The following is a 15,747-nucleotide window of genomic DNA, read 5'->3' as shown; positions in this document are numbered from 1 at the left end:
TGGTATTGGCATAGAAACAGACACCTTGATCAATGGAACAGAATAGCCCAGAAATAAACCCACACATATACGGTCAATTAATTTACAACAAAGGAGCCAAGACTATGTAATGGGGAAAGGACAAAGAAGCCAAGAATATGCAATGGGAAAAGAACAGTCTCTTCAATAAATGGTGTTGCGGGGAGTGGAGGGATAAATTAGGAGCTTGGGATTAACATACACACACTGCTGTATATAAAATAGATAACCAACAAGGACCTACTGTATAGCACAGGGAACTCTACTCAATATTCTGTAATAACCTATATGGGTAAAGAATCTGAAAAAGAATGAATATATGTATATGTATAACTGAATCACTTTGCTGTACACCTGAAACTAACACAACATTGTAAATCAGCTATACTCCAATAAAAAAATTTTCCCCAATAAAATTTTAAAAAATAAAAAATGGTGTTGGGGAAACTGCATTCCCCATTTTGCCACATGCAAAAGAATGAAACTGGATCGCTATCTTACACCATACACAAAAATTAACTCAAAATGGATTAAAGACTTGAATGTAAGACCTGAAATTATAAAATTCCAAAAAGGAAACATAGGGAGTAAGCTCCTTAACGTTGGTCCTGGCAATGATTTTTTTTTTGGATTTGAGAGCAAAAGCAAAAGCAACAAAAGCAAAAAATAAACAAGTGGGACTACATCAAACTAAAAAGCTTCTGCACAGCAAAGGAAACCATCAACAAAATGAAAAGGGAAATTACGGAATGGGAGAAAATATTTTCAAATCATATATCTGATAAGGGGTTAATATCCAAAATATATGAAGAACTCATACAATTCAATAGCAAACAAACAAACAAAAAAACCCCAAAACAAAAAACAACCTACAAACAAACAAACAACAAAAAACCCAATCTGATTAATAAATGGGCAGAGGATCTGAATAGACATTTTTCCAAAGAAGATATACAGATGGCCAACAGGTACATGAAAAGGTGCTCAACATCATTATCCATCAGGCAAATGCAAATCAAAACCACAAGGTACTACCTTACACCTGTTAGAATAGCTATTATCAAAAAGACAAGAATAAGTGTTGGTGAGGATGTGGAGAACAGGGAACTCACGTACACTATCAGTGCAGCCACTATGAAAAACTGTATAGAGGTTCCTCAAAAAATTAAAAATAGAACTACTGGGAATTCCCTGACAGTCCAGTGGTTAGAACTCTGCACCTTCACTGCCAACGGCCTGGATGGATCCCTGGTCACGGAACTAAGATCCCACAAGCTGCACGGCATGGCCTAAATAAATAAATAAATATTTAAAAATAAAAAATAGAACTACCAAATGATCCAGCAATTCCACTTCTGGGTATTTATCCAAAAGAAATGAAAATACTAACTTGAAAATATAATGCACCCCCATGTTCAATGCAGCATTATTTACAGTAGCCAAGACATGGAAACAACCTAAGTGTCTACTGATGGATGAATGGATAAAGAAGATGTGAGATTATACATATACATACACACACACACGTATACACACAGATAGACAGATATACTCATTCAGCCATAAAAAAGGAAATCTTTCCATTAGTGACAATATGGATGGACATTGAGGGCATTATGCTGAGTGAAATGAGTCAGACAGAGAAAGACAAATATCATATGATCTCATTTACATGTGGACTCTAAAAAACAAACAAACAAGAAACAATTCATAGATACAGAGAACAGATTGGTGGTTGCTAGAGGCAGGTAGCTGGCGGAGGGTGGGGGGAGCAAAATGTCAAAATGTACAAACTCCCAGTTATAAAATAAATAAGCCATGGGGATGTAATGTACAGCATGGCAACTACAGTTAATACTGTACTGTTTATTTGAAAGTTACTAAGAGAGTAGATCTTAAAAGTTCTTATCACAAGAAAAAACAAATTTTAACTATGTACAGTGATGGGTGTAATTTACTTAGACTTATTGTGGTGATCATTTCACAATATATACATCAAACATATCGAATCATTATGTTGTATACCTGAAACTAATATGTTATATGTCAATTATATCTAGAAAAACAGGGGACTTCCCTGGTGGCACAGTGGTTAAGAATCCGTGTGCCAATGCAGGGGACATGGGTTTGAGCCCTGGTCCGGGAAGATGCCACATGCCGCGCAGCAATTAAGCTCGTGTGCCACAACTACTGAGCCTGTGCTCTAGGGCCCATGAGCCACAACTACTGAAGCCCCAGCGCCTAGAGCCCATGCTCCGCAACAAGAGAAGCCACAGCAATGAGGAGCTTGCACACTGTAACGAAGAGTAGCCCCCACTCGCCGCAACTAGAGAAAGCCCGTGTGCAGCAACAAAGACCCAACACAGCCAAAAAATAAATAATAAATAAATTTATTTTTAAAAATTAAAAACAAAAAGCAAAAAACCAGGGATGCTGAGCTTCTTTCAACTATTCTAAGCTAGGAAGTAGCATGGTTCACTGAAAGAAAGAAGGCTCTGGAATCTAACATGTGTTTTCAAATTTTGAATCTTCCGCATACTACTAGCGTGACCTTGGGCAAATTACTGGATCTCACTCAGCCTTAGGTTCTTCAACTACAAAGTGTGGGAAGTATCCCCTACGCATAGGGCTGCTGTGAGGATTAAAGAAAATAACCCATGTGAAGTACCTAACAAAAACCAGGCACTCAATATAAGGTCCAAACCTCTTGTTTATCCACTCCTGGGAGGGAGGTAAATTGTGACACCAGCCCAGGACAATGCCACCCTGACAGGAACTCCAGGGATGGACATGGGTCCACAATGGGCCCAGGTGAGTCCAGTATGAATTCTTGAGGTGTACAAGGCTGGTTTCAGGTCTGCTGGGGGATGTTCTAAAATTCTACCCTTGGTTAGCCCCCAGGGGCTCTGAACTACTCTCATTCAAAGTGTAGGGGGTACGGGTAGGTAGCCTGAGATCTTCCAGAGTGGCCATGAACCAAAACCCAGCTGGCCTAAGAATGCTGGCCAAGTGTGTCTGTCCTGATTAACTAGTTATTACTATGGTTAGCTGCTAAGCCTGCCCTGGGCAAGGCCCACTGCTGGGTTTTAGCCTCGAAGGCCAGTTCTGACTTTGAACCGGTTGGCCTGGAGTTTGGTATTTTGTGTTACAAATAGGACGCCCAGCTTTGTCCAGCCCTCCTGGAGTGACTGGTGCCTGAAGAATTTCTCATCATGTAAACACAACTCTCCTACAGCAGGCCTCTGAAAAGCTTCCGTGTCAATATTGTTTATTACGAAATATTCTACCTTATTAGCAGCTCAAGAGTCTGGATTCAGGGCAAAAAGATGCAACAATATTTTTCTTATCTATGATAAGTTGGGAAGGAAGAGGAACTTTCAGAAGAACAAAGAAATAGAAGGACCCTACATGTAATGATGTGAGAGAAAGACAGGACCATCTAATCCCAGGCACTGGGGTTGGCAGCTACTCTATGAAACCGAGTCTGCAAGTGCTGGGACACCTAGGCAAGGTTGAAGCAGCCACTGGAAGGTGCCAAAAGCTACTGAATTGTCTTAACACTTGCTGTTTTCCTTCTTTACCTATAGGTTTCTCCTAAATCCCCAGGTTTCCCTAGCACTTGGAAACATTCATTTGCATTTCCTGAGACTTCACAGAAAAGAGCTAGGTGACAGTTGAGGGGCTTCTCACCCGATGCCCCCTGCCCAGACCATGGTTTTTCAGAGGACCAGGCTGTCTCCAAGGCTCAGCCCCAGAATGACAGAGATCTCAGATGAACATAAGCTCCACGAGGACTTTAAACTCCAATTTGCAGAAGTGTGGTCTTCCTCCTAATGTCTTTCTAAAATATTACTCCCTTTCCCCATCGTAGGACACTACTTGAATTTAATCTGTCTTCCATATCTCAGGATGATCATTCGGAACAGAAACTACTGAACAGCACAACATGTTCAGATGTTACTGAGGGCAGAGTCAGGCTTTCCCTATGCTTCCTTAGGTGGTAATGATCTTAAATTCTACTCTTTTTATAGTTTCTCTATCTCCTCCCCAGTCAGCCTCTACTAGACTGTGCCAGATGCCAGCATGTCTCTGGAAGTGCTTATAATCTACTGTTTCTTTTCTGGTATGGTCTGGAAAAACAGATAAACTGGTTATGATTGTGCCTCAAATGAGAGCATACAGGTACAGGAAATTATGGGGGTTCTTACGAATAAAGGGAATGTGCTTTAGGGGGCAGGGAGTTTTGCCTATCCCCAGGGGCCAGAACTGTGCACTGGACAGCACCTGGTACTCAGTAGGCACACAGTAAATATCTATTGAATGAAAGGGGCAAACGTCCATTTGTTCTCAACCAAACACAATTAGGAAGCCTCAACTATGTCAATTACTTCAGGCCTATTGAAGAGCAGAAGGAAGTGGGTGCTGCCCCAACCCTAGGAGACCTTCCCACACTATTTCATAATTTCCCCTTCTACCTGCTAATACTTCCTTTTGAGAAACTAAGCCTGGAAAAGGGAAGAAATCACTATAGCAGACTGATAAGAGAACCGTAGTGGGAACTAAATGTTATCCCCCCAGAGCCCACATCACGGAGGGGAATAATGAGTCATGAATTAGCAGCCACCCACCCAGCCCTTCCCGGGGCTCCATAACTGGTTTGGCCACTCACAGCAACCTGAGCCCAGAGCAGGGGAAGGAGCCCGGAGCTGGGTCTCCCGCCATCTCCACTGGGCTTGGCGCCAGGCACACAGCAGGGCCTCTGACAATCCACCTGCCTCCAGTTTCACCTCTTATAAGGAATGAACTCCTGACTGACACAAAAAAGCCAAGCACTAAGGGGTCCAATAAATATAAAATAGCCATCATTAAACTTAAAAGAAAGGTGCCCTACAAAGAAGAGATCATTATTTTTTAAAAGGCTGCTATCCTTTCTTATAATAAAACTTGGAGCCAGGTAAGCAGTACAAGTAATTAAGCCCAGTTCTCAAAAGCCAGACTCGTAGGTCAGACTCAGATACACAGGACACACAGGGAGGTCACTCTATGTGACAACAGGTACTGAATGAACAAACCATGCCAGTGAATCAGCTACGAAGCCATTACAGGCCCAGTTCCAGGAATGGGAACAGTCAGTAATCTAGGCCTGGGCAGTAATTCCTCCCTAAGCCTGGGGGAGGCAGACAGTTCCCCAACCCTGTACTAGCCACAACACCAGAGGTTATGTGACTGCCTGATGTCATAGGCAGGAAGTAAACCACAGAGCTCTAGGCACTTACCTGGAAGTCCCCTCTGCCTAAAAGATTGGCCACTTTCATTCCTTACAGCCTGTGGTCCACACTGCAACAGCACTACATAGAAATTCCCAAATTCCTGCGGAAACCAGACTGCTCCAAAGGCTCTGAGCAAGCAGGGTACCAGCCACCCCTCAGACCAGCACCCTTAGATCAACATTCCCAAAACGTGGGCCTGCTGGTGGTAACGAGATGCTGGGGACACCTAGACCTCACACCAACATCTCTTGTAGTCTGCTAACCACGGCCCACAGTCCAGACTCAGGACAGTGACCTGTGCAGCCTGAACCAACTAAGACCATGCACAGGGCCTGGGCTGCTTCTCCCCATATGTTGCCCCTATGCACCCTAAAGGATCTGGATCCCCAGCCCATCCCTGAGGTCACTCTTCTGGTCCTCGCACCCCTCGGGCTCTCACCTCTGGGTCCCCCTTTAGCACCCCCAGTATCCCTTCCTGGGCCTCAACCCCTTCCCTGCCCTCCTTCTCAGCCCACTTCCCCAAACCAGCTATCCACCGGGAGCACAGTCTACAGCCCTCCTCCTCCTCCTCCTCCTCCTCCTATGCCCACTTCTCTCAGGCCCCGCCTCTCCCTCCCACCCTTACCCTAAGCAGGCTTACATCATGCTCAGACTCCAAAATCCTCACCTGCATTCTTCTATCAGGTTGGAGATTTCCACCCCTCAGATCTGTCAGATACCCTGGGTCTGGCGGCCCCTCACCTCTCCCCACAGCCTGCTGTCACTCTTAACCCCTGGAGACCTGGGTCCCTACCCCCAAAGCCACTCTCCTCTGCCCAGGTGCAGAACTCTTTCTCTCTGGGCCCTGGTACTCCCTACATCTCATTCTTTTTTCCCCTTAACACACTGGTTTCCTTTATAAACAAATTATATTAGTAAAAAGAAGTGAGTCAATTTAGAGAAAAATAATAATAACCAACTAACAGTATTCAGGAACAGCAAAAATAGGGAAAGCAGCTATGCAAATGGAGAATATTTTGAATTCTACCTTAGCTGAAATGAAAACTCCACTGTGGTAGTTTTAACACAAATTTTAACATACTTCCTCAAGTTGTCCGGGTTGGCTTAATACCCTTCGAGCTTACCCAGGTCGTGCAGCTTTACTCACAGAGTCAAATCTCTATCTGTGTCACAGATGGGAACACACGGCTTTCTGGGGCCCGCAGACCCATCTCTTGTTACCCTAATTGTTCCTGAGGTGTGGGTCATGGAAAACAGCTCTGAAATAGGAGTAGAAAATGCAGGTTTGGGCAGGCGCTCTGCATTTACTAGCCACCTTATGCTGGGCAAATCAAACTCTGTCAGTGTCAGTCTTCTCATGTATAAATTGGAGCTAATAGTCCTTGTGTACCTCACACTTGTTTTTTTAAAATTTTATTTATTTATTTTTGGCTGCATTGGGTCTTCGTTGCTGCGCGCAGGCTTTCTCTAGTTGCGGCGAGCGGGGGCTACTCTTTGTTGCGGTACGTGGGCTTCTCATTGCGGTGGCTTCTCTTGTTGCGGAGCACGGGCTCTAGGCGCATGGGCTTCAGTAGTTTTGGCACACGGGGTCAGCAGTTGTGGCTCACAGGCTCTAGAGCGCAGGCTCAGTAGTTGTGGCGCACGGGCTTAGCTGCTCCACAGCATGTGGGATCTTCCTAGACCAGGGCTGGAACCCGTGCCCGTGTCCCCTGCATTGGCAGGCGGATTCTTAACCACTGTGCCACCAGGGAAGCCCCACACTCTTGTTTTTTTGTTTTTTTTTTTTAAGTTATAGATTCTTATGTATTCTTTTTTTAAAAAAAATATTTTTTTTATTTATTTATATTTGGCTGGGATGGGTCTTTTGTTGCTGCACGTGGGCTTTCTCTAGCTGTGGTGAGCTGGGGCTACTCTTTGTTGCGGTGCGCGGGCTTCTCATTGTGGTGGCTTCTCTTGTTGCGGAGCACAGGCTCTAGGCGCGTGGGCTTCAGTAGTTGCAGCACGCGGGCTCAGTAGTTGTGGCTCGCAGGCTCTAGAGCACAGGCTCAGTAGTTGTGGTGCACAGGCTTAGGTGCTCCGTGGCATGTGGGATCTTCCCGGACCAGGGCTCGAACCCATGTGCCCTGCATTGGTAGGCGGATTCTTAACCACTGTGCCACCAGGGAAGTCCTCACAGGCTTGTTTTGAAGATCACATCAAATGAGATAATTTATGTGAAAGCACTTTGGTGTCATGTAAATGTGAGGTATTATCTTGAATGCTAATGAATAGCTTACAGCTTACAAACACAAATGAATCATTCCTTTTGACTTAACAGGCAGCCAAGTAACTTCAAAAATTCAGAGTTTCAGCCAGACAGACAAACCCAGGAATGAGTTAACCATCAGAGAGATACAGAGAGGACTTGGAGGCCTGGCTCCTGGTCCCACCCAGTGCTGGTCAGGCCCTTGGTGAATGAACGACAGCTGTCAAGTGAAACCAGGCTCACTGCCCAACCTTGAGGTCTCAGTGCCTGGTCTGGAGGTAAGAGGCTTTGAGAAAGGCTCCCATTGGAGACAGTGGACTGAGTCAGGCTCACCTCAAATCCAGAAATGGCCCCCAGATGCCCACAGAATCAAGTCCAACCACCCTAGGGCCTAGAGGCCCAGAGACACCACATTTTTCAGATTCAACTCCTGCCACACCCTCAACAGACCCTAGGCAATGTCCCATTCCTTGTCATGCCAAGCACTTTGACTTCTACCCCTTCATGCCATTCCTTCAAGTCCTTCTCTGTCCTCAAAAACTTATTCCTTTTAAATCTGTAAGAAACAATGTCAATGTATCACATTTTAGGGTATAACAGAAATAAGTGATTTAAATAAAGGTATTAGGGCTTCCCTGGTGGCACAGTGGTTAAGAATCCTCCTGCCAATGCAGGGGACACGGGTTCGAGCCCTGGTCCGGGAAGATCCCACAGGCCGCGCAGCAATTAAGTCCGTGCACCACAACTACTGAGCCTACGCTCTAGAGCCTGCGAGCCACAACTACTGAAGCCCACATGCGTACAGCCCATGCTCCGCCACAAGAGAAGCCACCTCAGTGAGAAGCCCACGCACCGCAACGAAGAGTAGCCCCTGCTCGCCGCAACTAAAGAAAGCCCGCACAGCAACGGAGACCCAACGCAGCCAAAAATAAATAAAATAAATAAATAAAAATAAAGTTCCCTTTAAAAAATAAATAAATAAATAAATAAAGGTATTAGCTAGCAAACAGGTAAAACAGCCTTTTCCTTAAAGCAATAATAAAATATAAACTGAAAAGGTCAATATTAAGTTTCCACGGTAGTTTTCCTGGTAAATACATTTAAAACTTTAGTCTTCAAACAGTTGATCAAAATGCATTTTCAAGCTTCACCAAATAATACCTGCCAAGATACAGTGAGTTATGTACCCTTCAAAGGGCTTCAAATGAAAGGCAAGGCTGCTATAGACAGGAGAGAAATTCACGTGTCAACTGCAGAGCAGTGGAAGGAATATTAAACTGGGGCTCCAGTCTGACCCAACACTCACTCACTGGGTGATCTCAGCAAGTTCCATAGCCTCTTTGGACCTCCATCCTCCTGTCTATAAAATGAAGAGGGTAAATGATCATGATGATCCCTTTTAACCCTGCTGTGATATATTCTTTTCTCCTCTCAAGGTCTTGCACAAAAACACCTCCTCAGGGGAAGTCTTCCATGATCCTGCCAATCATATGAATCTTGTCTTCCTCTTTATTCCAACAGCATTTTCCTTATATACTTTTATTCCACCTCTTTCACTCTACCTCAAAATTCATTGTTTACTATATTGTGTGAGCTAAAGCAGAAGTGATGTCTTCTTCAGCTCTGAAGTCCCACCATGCCTACACAGTCCCTTGTCCATGGTGACATACTCCATTCATCTGTAGATTTGAACTGAATAGTGAACTCTGCTGATCCTCAATTTTGCTCTACCTGATGCCCCACCTCCTTTCTACCCTGACCACTGCCTTGGTCGAGAATCACTGGTGTAGTGTGAGGTGAATCAGCACTGGTCCATCAGGACTGGAATGAGTGAGAAGGTGTGAGAAGTGGAGGGCAAACTTAGACATGAGTTTGGGAGATGTGCATTGGACATTAGCACTTACAGTGTAAGGAAGGTGGAGCAACAATGATAACAGCATGAGGGAACTTGTAGTGAGTCTGTGCCAAGTGCCTTGCCAAGTGCTTTGCCTGGATTGAGCCTCATAACAACGCCAGAGAAGAGGGACTGCCACCATTCCCATTTCGCAGACATGGAAGCCAAGGCACACAGAGGTTAAATATTTACTCAAGGTCACAAACTAGGTAAGTCATGGAGCCAATATCCAGGCAGTCTGCCTCTAAAATCCACTTTCTTAACTGTCACTGGTGATAAGTACAAAGATGATTATAAAGGCACATTTAGAATTCCCAACATTGCTCAAGGCTCTGTATTATGATTTCCATCCATTCTCAACACACGGTAGATGTAACAAACAACAACTCTTGGCCTTACTTGTTAAGATTAGTTATAAAAGCTATCATTTTCTGCATATGAGTTACACTCTCTAGGAAATCACCATCTGATTAGAAAGCATCACCTTCTAGAATTATCAACTTTGACCTCTGCATTTCAAAATGATGGACCCCAAAAGCAAGAGACAGAAAGGCTGGAAACAGACACGATGGGGTGACCCTCCAGGAACTGCTCTCTTCACATCTGTATCCCTAGCAGCAGGCTCTGAGACAGGCACACAGTAGGTAGGCACTTAAAAGTTTGTGGAATCGAATGGTGTTTGTGGGAAATGTTTCTACCCTCCTCGAAAACACAGGTGAAGAAAGGGAAAGAACACCAAAAGAGGCAGGGAGAACACTGTAAAGTTTGATTTAATGAAGTGTGGGGGACCTGCTGTGTGTGTGTGTGTGTGTGCAAGGCACTGGGCACACAGCATGCTGTTTCCGAGAGCCAGGATGGGAGCTGCCAGCTGAGAGATGGGGCGATCTCCTGCCTACCCAGTGGGAGTATAAGATGGCACCACTTTTCTGAAAGACAATTTTGAAAAAGCTTTTAAATACATTTACTTTGGGTAAATATATTTGATTGGTCTAGCAATTTCACTTTGCTGCAAAGTATTACTGCATAAGAAAGTAATAATACATATTCAATCATTCAACAAGGATTGACTGAACACCTATCAAGGGCCAGGCACTGTTCTAGGTGCTAGAGACATAGCAGTAAACAAAAAAGAGTAAGTCTCTTCCTTCCTGGATCTTTTACATTCTAACGGGGGAGACCAATGGTAAGCAAATGGGCATGTAATACAATGTGTAGTAATTAGATGTACGACTTCTGAAAGCCTTTGAGAGGGTAGGGGGTGATATGTGAATGGAAATCTGAATAAGGTGTGGGAGTGAGATATACAACTACCAGGAAAGAGACGTTCTAAACAGAAGCACTAGCAAATGTAAAGGCCCTGAAGCAGGAATGTGTTAGGTGAGTTTGAAAAAATATCACTGGAGGCCTCTTTCATATCCATTAGGATGTATTATCCAAAACACCGAAAATGACAAGTGGTGGGAAGAATGTGGAGAAATTAGAATGACTGAGCATTTCTTGTAGAAATGTGCCATGGTGCAGCTGCTGTGGAAGGCAGCATGGCAGTTCCTCAAAACATTAAACGTAGAATTACATATGATCCAGCAATTACACTGTGGGATATATACCCAAAAGAACTGAAAGCAGGACTCGAACAGATATTCATACACTCATGTTCCTAATAATACCATTCATAACAACTAAAAGGTGGAAACAACCCAAATGTCCATCAAAAGATGAGTGGATAAACAGAATGTGTACATACATATGGTGGAATATTATTCAGCCTTAAAAAGGAAGGAAATTCTGATCCATTCAACAAAATGGATGAAACCTGAAAACATTACATTAAGTGAAATAAGCCAGATATAAAAAAACAAATATTATATATTTGCATGTTCATTTATATGAGGTACATAAAATAGTCAAGTTCATAGAGAAAGAAAGTAAAATAGTAGTTACCAGGGGCTAAGGGGAGAAGAGAATAGGGAGTTAACGTTTAAAGGTATGGAACTTCAGTTTGGGATGATGGAAAAGTTCTGGAGATGGATAGTGGTGACGGCTGCATATCAATGTAAATGTACTTAATGCCACTGAATTGTACACTAAAAAAAAAGGTTTAAATGGAAAATTTTATGTTATGTATATTTCACCACAATTAAAAAAAAATTATAGGACTGATGTGGCTGGAGCCCGGTGAGCAAGGGAAGAGTGATAGGGAACATGCAAGAGAGGCATTGAGGGCCCCAAGGGCCAAGGAGGGCCTTCAGCCTTCATTCTAAGACTGATGAGAAGCCCCTGGGGAGCTGGGAGCAGAGGTAACACCATCTGATTTACCATCTAAAGGCTCACTCTGGCTGCTGTGCGAAGAGGCTCAAGGGGGCAAGAACAGAACTAGGGAAAGGATTAGAAGGCCATTGTAGTCACCTAAATAATCCCTGAGATTAATTCAGAATCTCTTCAAGGTTTGCAAGTGGCATTAATCCATGACCTACTCTTCATCTTGGCAGGCTCTAGGGCCCGGCCCTGTCCTGTGTGTGTGCGCACATACACGCACACAGGCACATGTGCATTAGCACATAAGAATCTGGGGCTTACTGCCTGAGATTCTAGGAGATTGGATTCCTGGGGCGTTATCCTCTCCCCAGGAGCACTTCCACACCAAACCTGGGTCCTCAACTCAAAGCTTTCCTACAAGAAAATGATACCTTGCCCCACCTGTCTCCCTTAGGGCTGGATGGGGAACAAAAACGTCTACCTTTGGGACTTGCTGACTCTCTAAATTCCCATGATATATGTTCTTCTTTGTTTTTATTCTGTTTTGGTTGGTTGTTTTTATTGTAAAACATATTAAAATATATATTAACATAAAAGTTACCATTTTAACCATTTTTAAGTGTATAGTTCTATGACATTAAGTACATTCATATTGTGCAACCATTACTGCCATAAGTCTCCAGAACTTTTTTCATCTTGTAAAGCTGAAACTCTGTACCATTTAAACACTAACTCCTCATTCCACACTCACTCTCCTGTCCCCGGAAACTACCATTCTACTTTGTCTCTGTGAATCTGACTACTCTTAGGAATCTTGTACAAGAGGAACGATATAATATTTGTCCATTTGTGACTAGCTTATTTCACTCAACATCACACCCTCAAGTTTCATCCATATTGTAGCATGTGTCAAAATGTCCTTCCTTTTCAAGGATGAATAATATTCCATTGTATGTATATACCACATTTTGTTTAACCATTCATTTGTTAATGGCCACTTTGGCTGCTCCCACCTTTTGGCTATTTTGAATTATGCCACTATGAACATGGGTGTACAAATATCTGTTTAAGGGACTTCCCTGGTGGTGCAGTGGTTAAGAATCCGCCTGCCAATGCAGGGGACACAGGTTTGATCCCTGGTCCGGGAAGATCCCACATGCCGCAGAGCAACTAAGCCCGTGCGCCACAACTACTGAGCCTGCGCTCTAGAGCCCGCGAACCACAACTACTGAGCCTGCGTGCCTAGAGCCCGTGCTCCGCAACAAGAGAAGCCACCACGGTGAGAAGCCCACGCACCGCAGCGAACAGTAGCCCCCGCTCTCCACAACTAGAGAAAGTCCGCGTGCAGCAACGAAGACCCAACACAGCCAAAAGTAAACTAAAAAAAAGAAATATCTGTTTGAGTCCCTACTTTCATTTCTTTTGGGTATATACCCAGAAGTGAAATTGCTGGATCATATGGTAATTCTATGTTTAATTTTTTGAGGAATTGTCATACTGTTTTCCACAGCAGCTGCACTACAAGCAATGTACAAGGGTTCTAATTTCTCCACACCCTCACCAACACTAGTAACTTTCTGTTTTTGTTTTTCTTTAATAGCCATCCTAACAGGTATGAAGTGGTATCTCACTGTGGTTTTGATTTGCGTTTATCTAATGACCAGTGGTATTGAGCATCTTTTCATGTATTTATTGGTCATTTATATATCTTCTTTGGAGAAATGTCTATTCAAGTCCGTTGCCTATTTTTTAATTGAGTTATTCGGTTTTTTGTTGTTGAGTTGTGGTTGTTTTTTTTGCAATCGTTTTAACATGAAAAACCATTCTCAGCTCATGGCTCATTAAAAAACCAGGTCATGGGCCATTTGACTCCTGAAGTCATAGTTTGCCCAACTCCCTCATTTTACATTTGAGGAAAGTCAGGCTCTGAATGAGGCCCCAGATCTCCTGATTCTCAAGCCAAGTTGTTCCAGTGGGCTCTTAGCTGCTACTTCCTTCATTCAACAAATATTTATTGACAGCCTACTCTGTGCCAGTCAACAGGAAGGGGCTGCTACAGAAGTGAATGGACCAGACCTGCTCCTCAGAGCTAAGAGTACAGAGGGGAGTAGCCATGAGATAAATAATCACACAAATGAATATATACTTGCAAACTGATATAAGTGCTGGAAAGGAGAAGTGGCTGCTATGAAAGAACAATAGGCAAGGCCTCTCTGAGGAAATGCCATTTAAGCTGAGCTCTGAAGGCCAAGTAAAAGTAACCCAGGTTAACAGAAGGGGAGGAAGAGCATTCTGGACACAGGGAAAAGCATGTAAGAAGGGGTAAGAAATTCTATTGCATGTTTTATTAAAAGTGCAATAGGGTTTTAAAGGAGCACCAAGATTATTCCATTTTCCGTTGAGTAGGACAGATCGGAGGAGTGCAACAGAGTGGAACAGAATAGACTGGAAGCAGGGAAATGAGTTGGCAGGCCACTGTAATCATTCAGATGGAAGTTGATGGGCGTTTGGGCTGGAGCGGTGGTGGTGGAGACGGAGATTAATGAACAGGTTTGGAGATTATTTGAGAAATGAATTCATTAGGACCTGGTGATGGACTAGATGCAAGAGTGAGAGGATAGGGAGGTATCAAGAATGACTCCAGGGGACTTCCCTGGTGGTCCAGTGGTAAAAAATCCACCTTCCAATGCAGGGGACGCGGGTTCGATCCCTGGTCAGGGAACTAAGATCCCATATGCCACGGGGCAGCAAAGCCCGCACATCACGACTACTGAGCTCGCGCACCTCAACGAATTGCAGCTACAGAGCCCATGCACTCTGGACCCCGCGCACCACAACTAGAGAGAAAGCCCGCACGCCTCAACGAAGCCCTCGCGTGCCACAACTCAGACCCAATGCAGCCAAAAAAATAAATAAAATAAACAAATATTTTTTAAATTCTTAAAAAAAAAAGTCTTCTCACCTATCCCTTATCTCACCTGAGTGAAAACTGAATCCCAACCTCCCTGTGCTGCTTAGACCTTGGCCTCTTGCCTAGACAACAGCCCCACCTGACCCCCTAGTGGCAGCTCCTCTACCCACCCCCTACTTGTGTCCTTTCTGCACACTGATGTTGAATATTTTCTTTAAAATCTGATTATGTCACTTCTCTGATTAATATATACATCAGTGGCTCGTAATTGCCTTCCTCAGGAGTTCTCAACTTCGAGGTTCCAACACACTGGCTAGATCTGGTGTGAAGTGTCCAAAGTAATTTCTCACTACTAACGAAGTACTAATTAAACAATTTACAAATGTAGAACACTTAGAATAGTGTCCAGCACATAGTAAGTATTATATATGTGTCAGGCATTATTAATAGTGAAAATTTAAGACTTATGAGATAGGTGTTAACAGATGCTTTTGGTGCTGTGTATACATCCCCATGGCCCACTTCTGATTTCAGCTGCAGCTGCAGGGAACAGTTCTGTACAGGGTGACAGTATCCCTCCTCAAGGGCCCTATGGGTCTCCCTGCTTTTCTGCCCCAGAGCTTCCTCTTACAAGTTCCGCCGATGAGCAGAGCAGCCTGGAGGTACAGGGGCATCTGCAGGCATTAATTTCCATCTGGTGACTTATCTGCCTCCCCTTCCTACACTGCTACAGCTACCACCATAATCCACGGGAAAGTAACAGAAATCTTAATTACAGCTTGGTCAGTGTCCCACTCCCTGACACATTTATCAACGCCTTCCTGTGAAACTCTAGGTCATCTGCCTTATCCTTCTGATCCTCCTGCTTTTGGCCCACTAGCACATGGTGAGAGGGCAACACCTGAGCATCCACTACTTGAAAAGAGTCAAAGGGCTGGGATGTAAAAAGAAAATAGAGATGGCAGAGTCATAGCTTACACTGCCACGGAGGGTATGAAAAAGGAATGGAGGAGCCTTGAGACCTGGCCTTTCTTCCGCCCTAGGCTCTAAGCAGAGTTAAATCAGCCAGCAAGAGAGAGACAATGAAGTTCCCCCAGCCACAGTTTAGACAGAAGCGGAATCGGAGGCTGACACTGCGCACGCGCAGGAAGTA

At 44.0% G+C, this 15,747-nt stretch overlaps 1 protein-coding gene across 6 annotated transcripts in view; it reads right to left on the bottom strand.

Annotated features, from left to right (window-relative positions):
* Positions 1–15,747, bottom strand: part of DNAJC17 (DnaJ heat shock protein family (Hsp40) member C17) — a 38,592-nt gene that overhangs the window by 22,413 nt on the left and 432 nt on the right. The gene's annotated exons all lie outside the window — the stretch shown is intronic.

Source organism: Balaenoptera acutorostrata, chromosome 3, assembly GCF_949987535.1.
Source record: "Balaenoptera acutorostrata chromosome 3, mBalAcu1.1, whole genome shotgun sequence".
Lineage (NCBI taxonomy): Eukaryota > Metazoa > Chordata > Mammalia > Artiodactyla > Balaenopteridae > Balaenoptera > Balaenoptera acutorostrata.
Note: the sequence above shows the minus strand (reverse complement) of the source record. Positions and strands in the feature narration are given on the sequence as shown.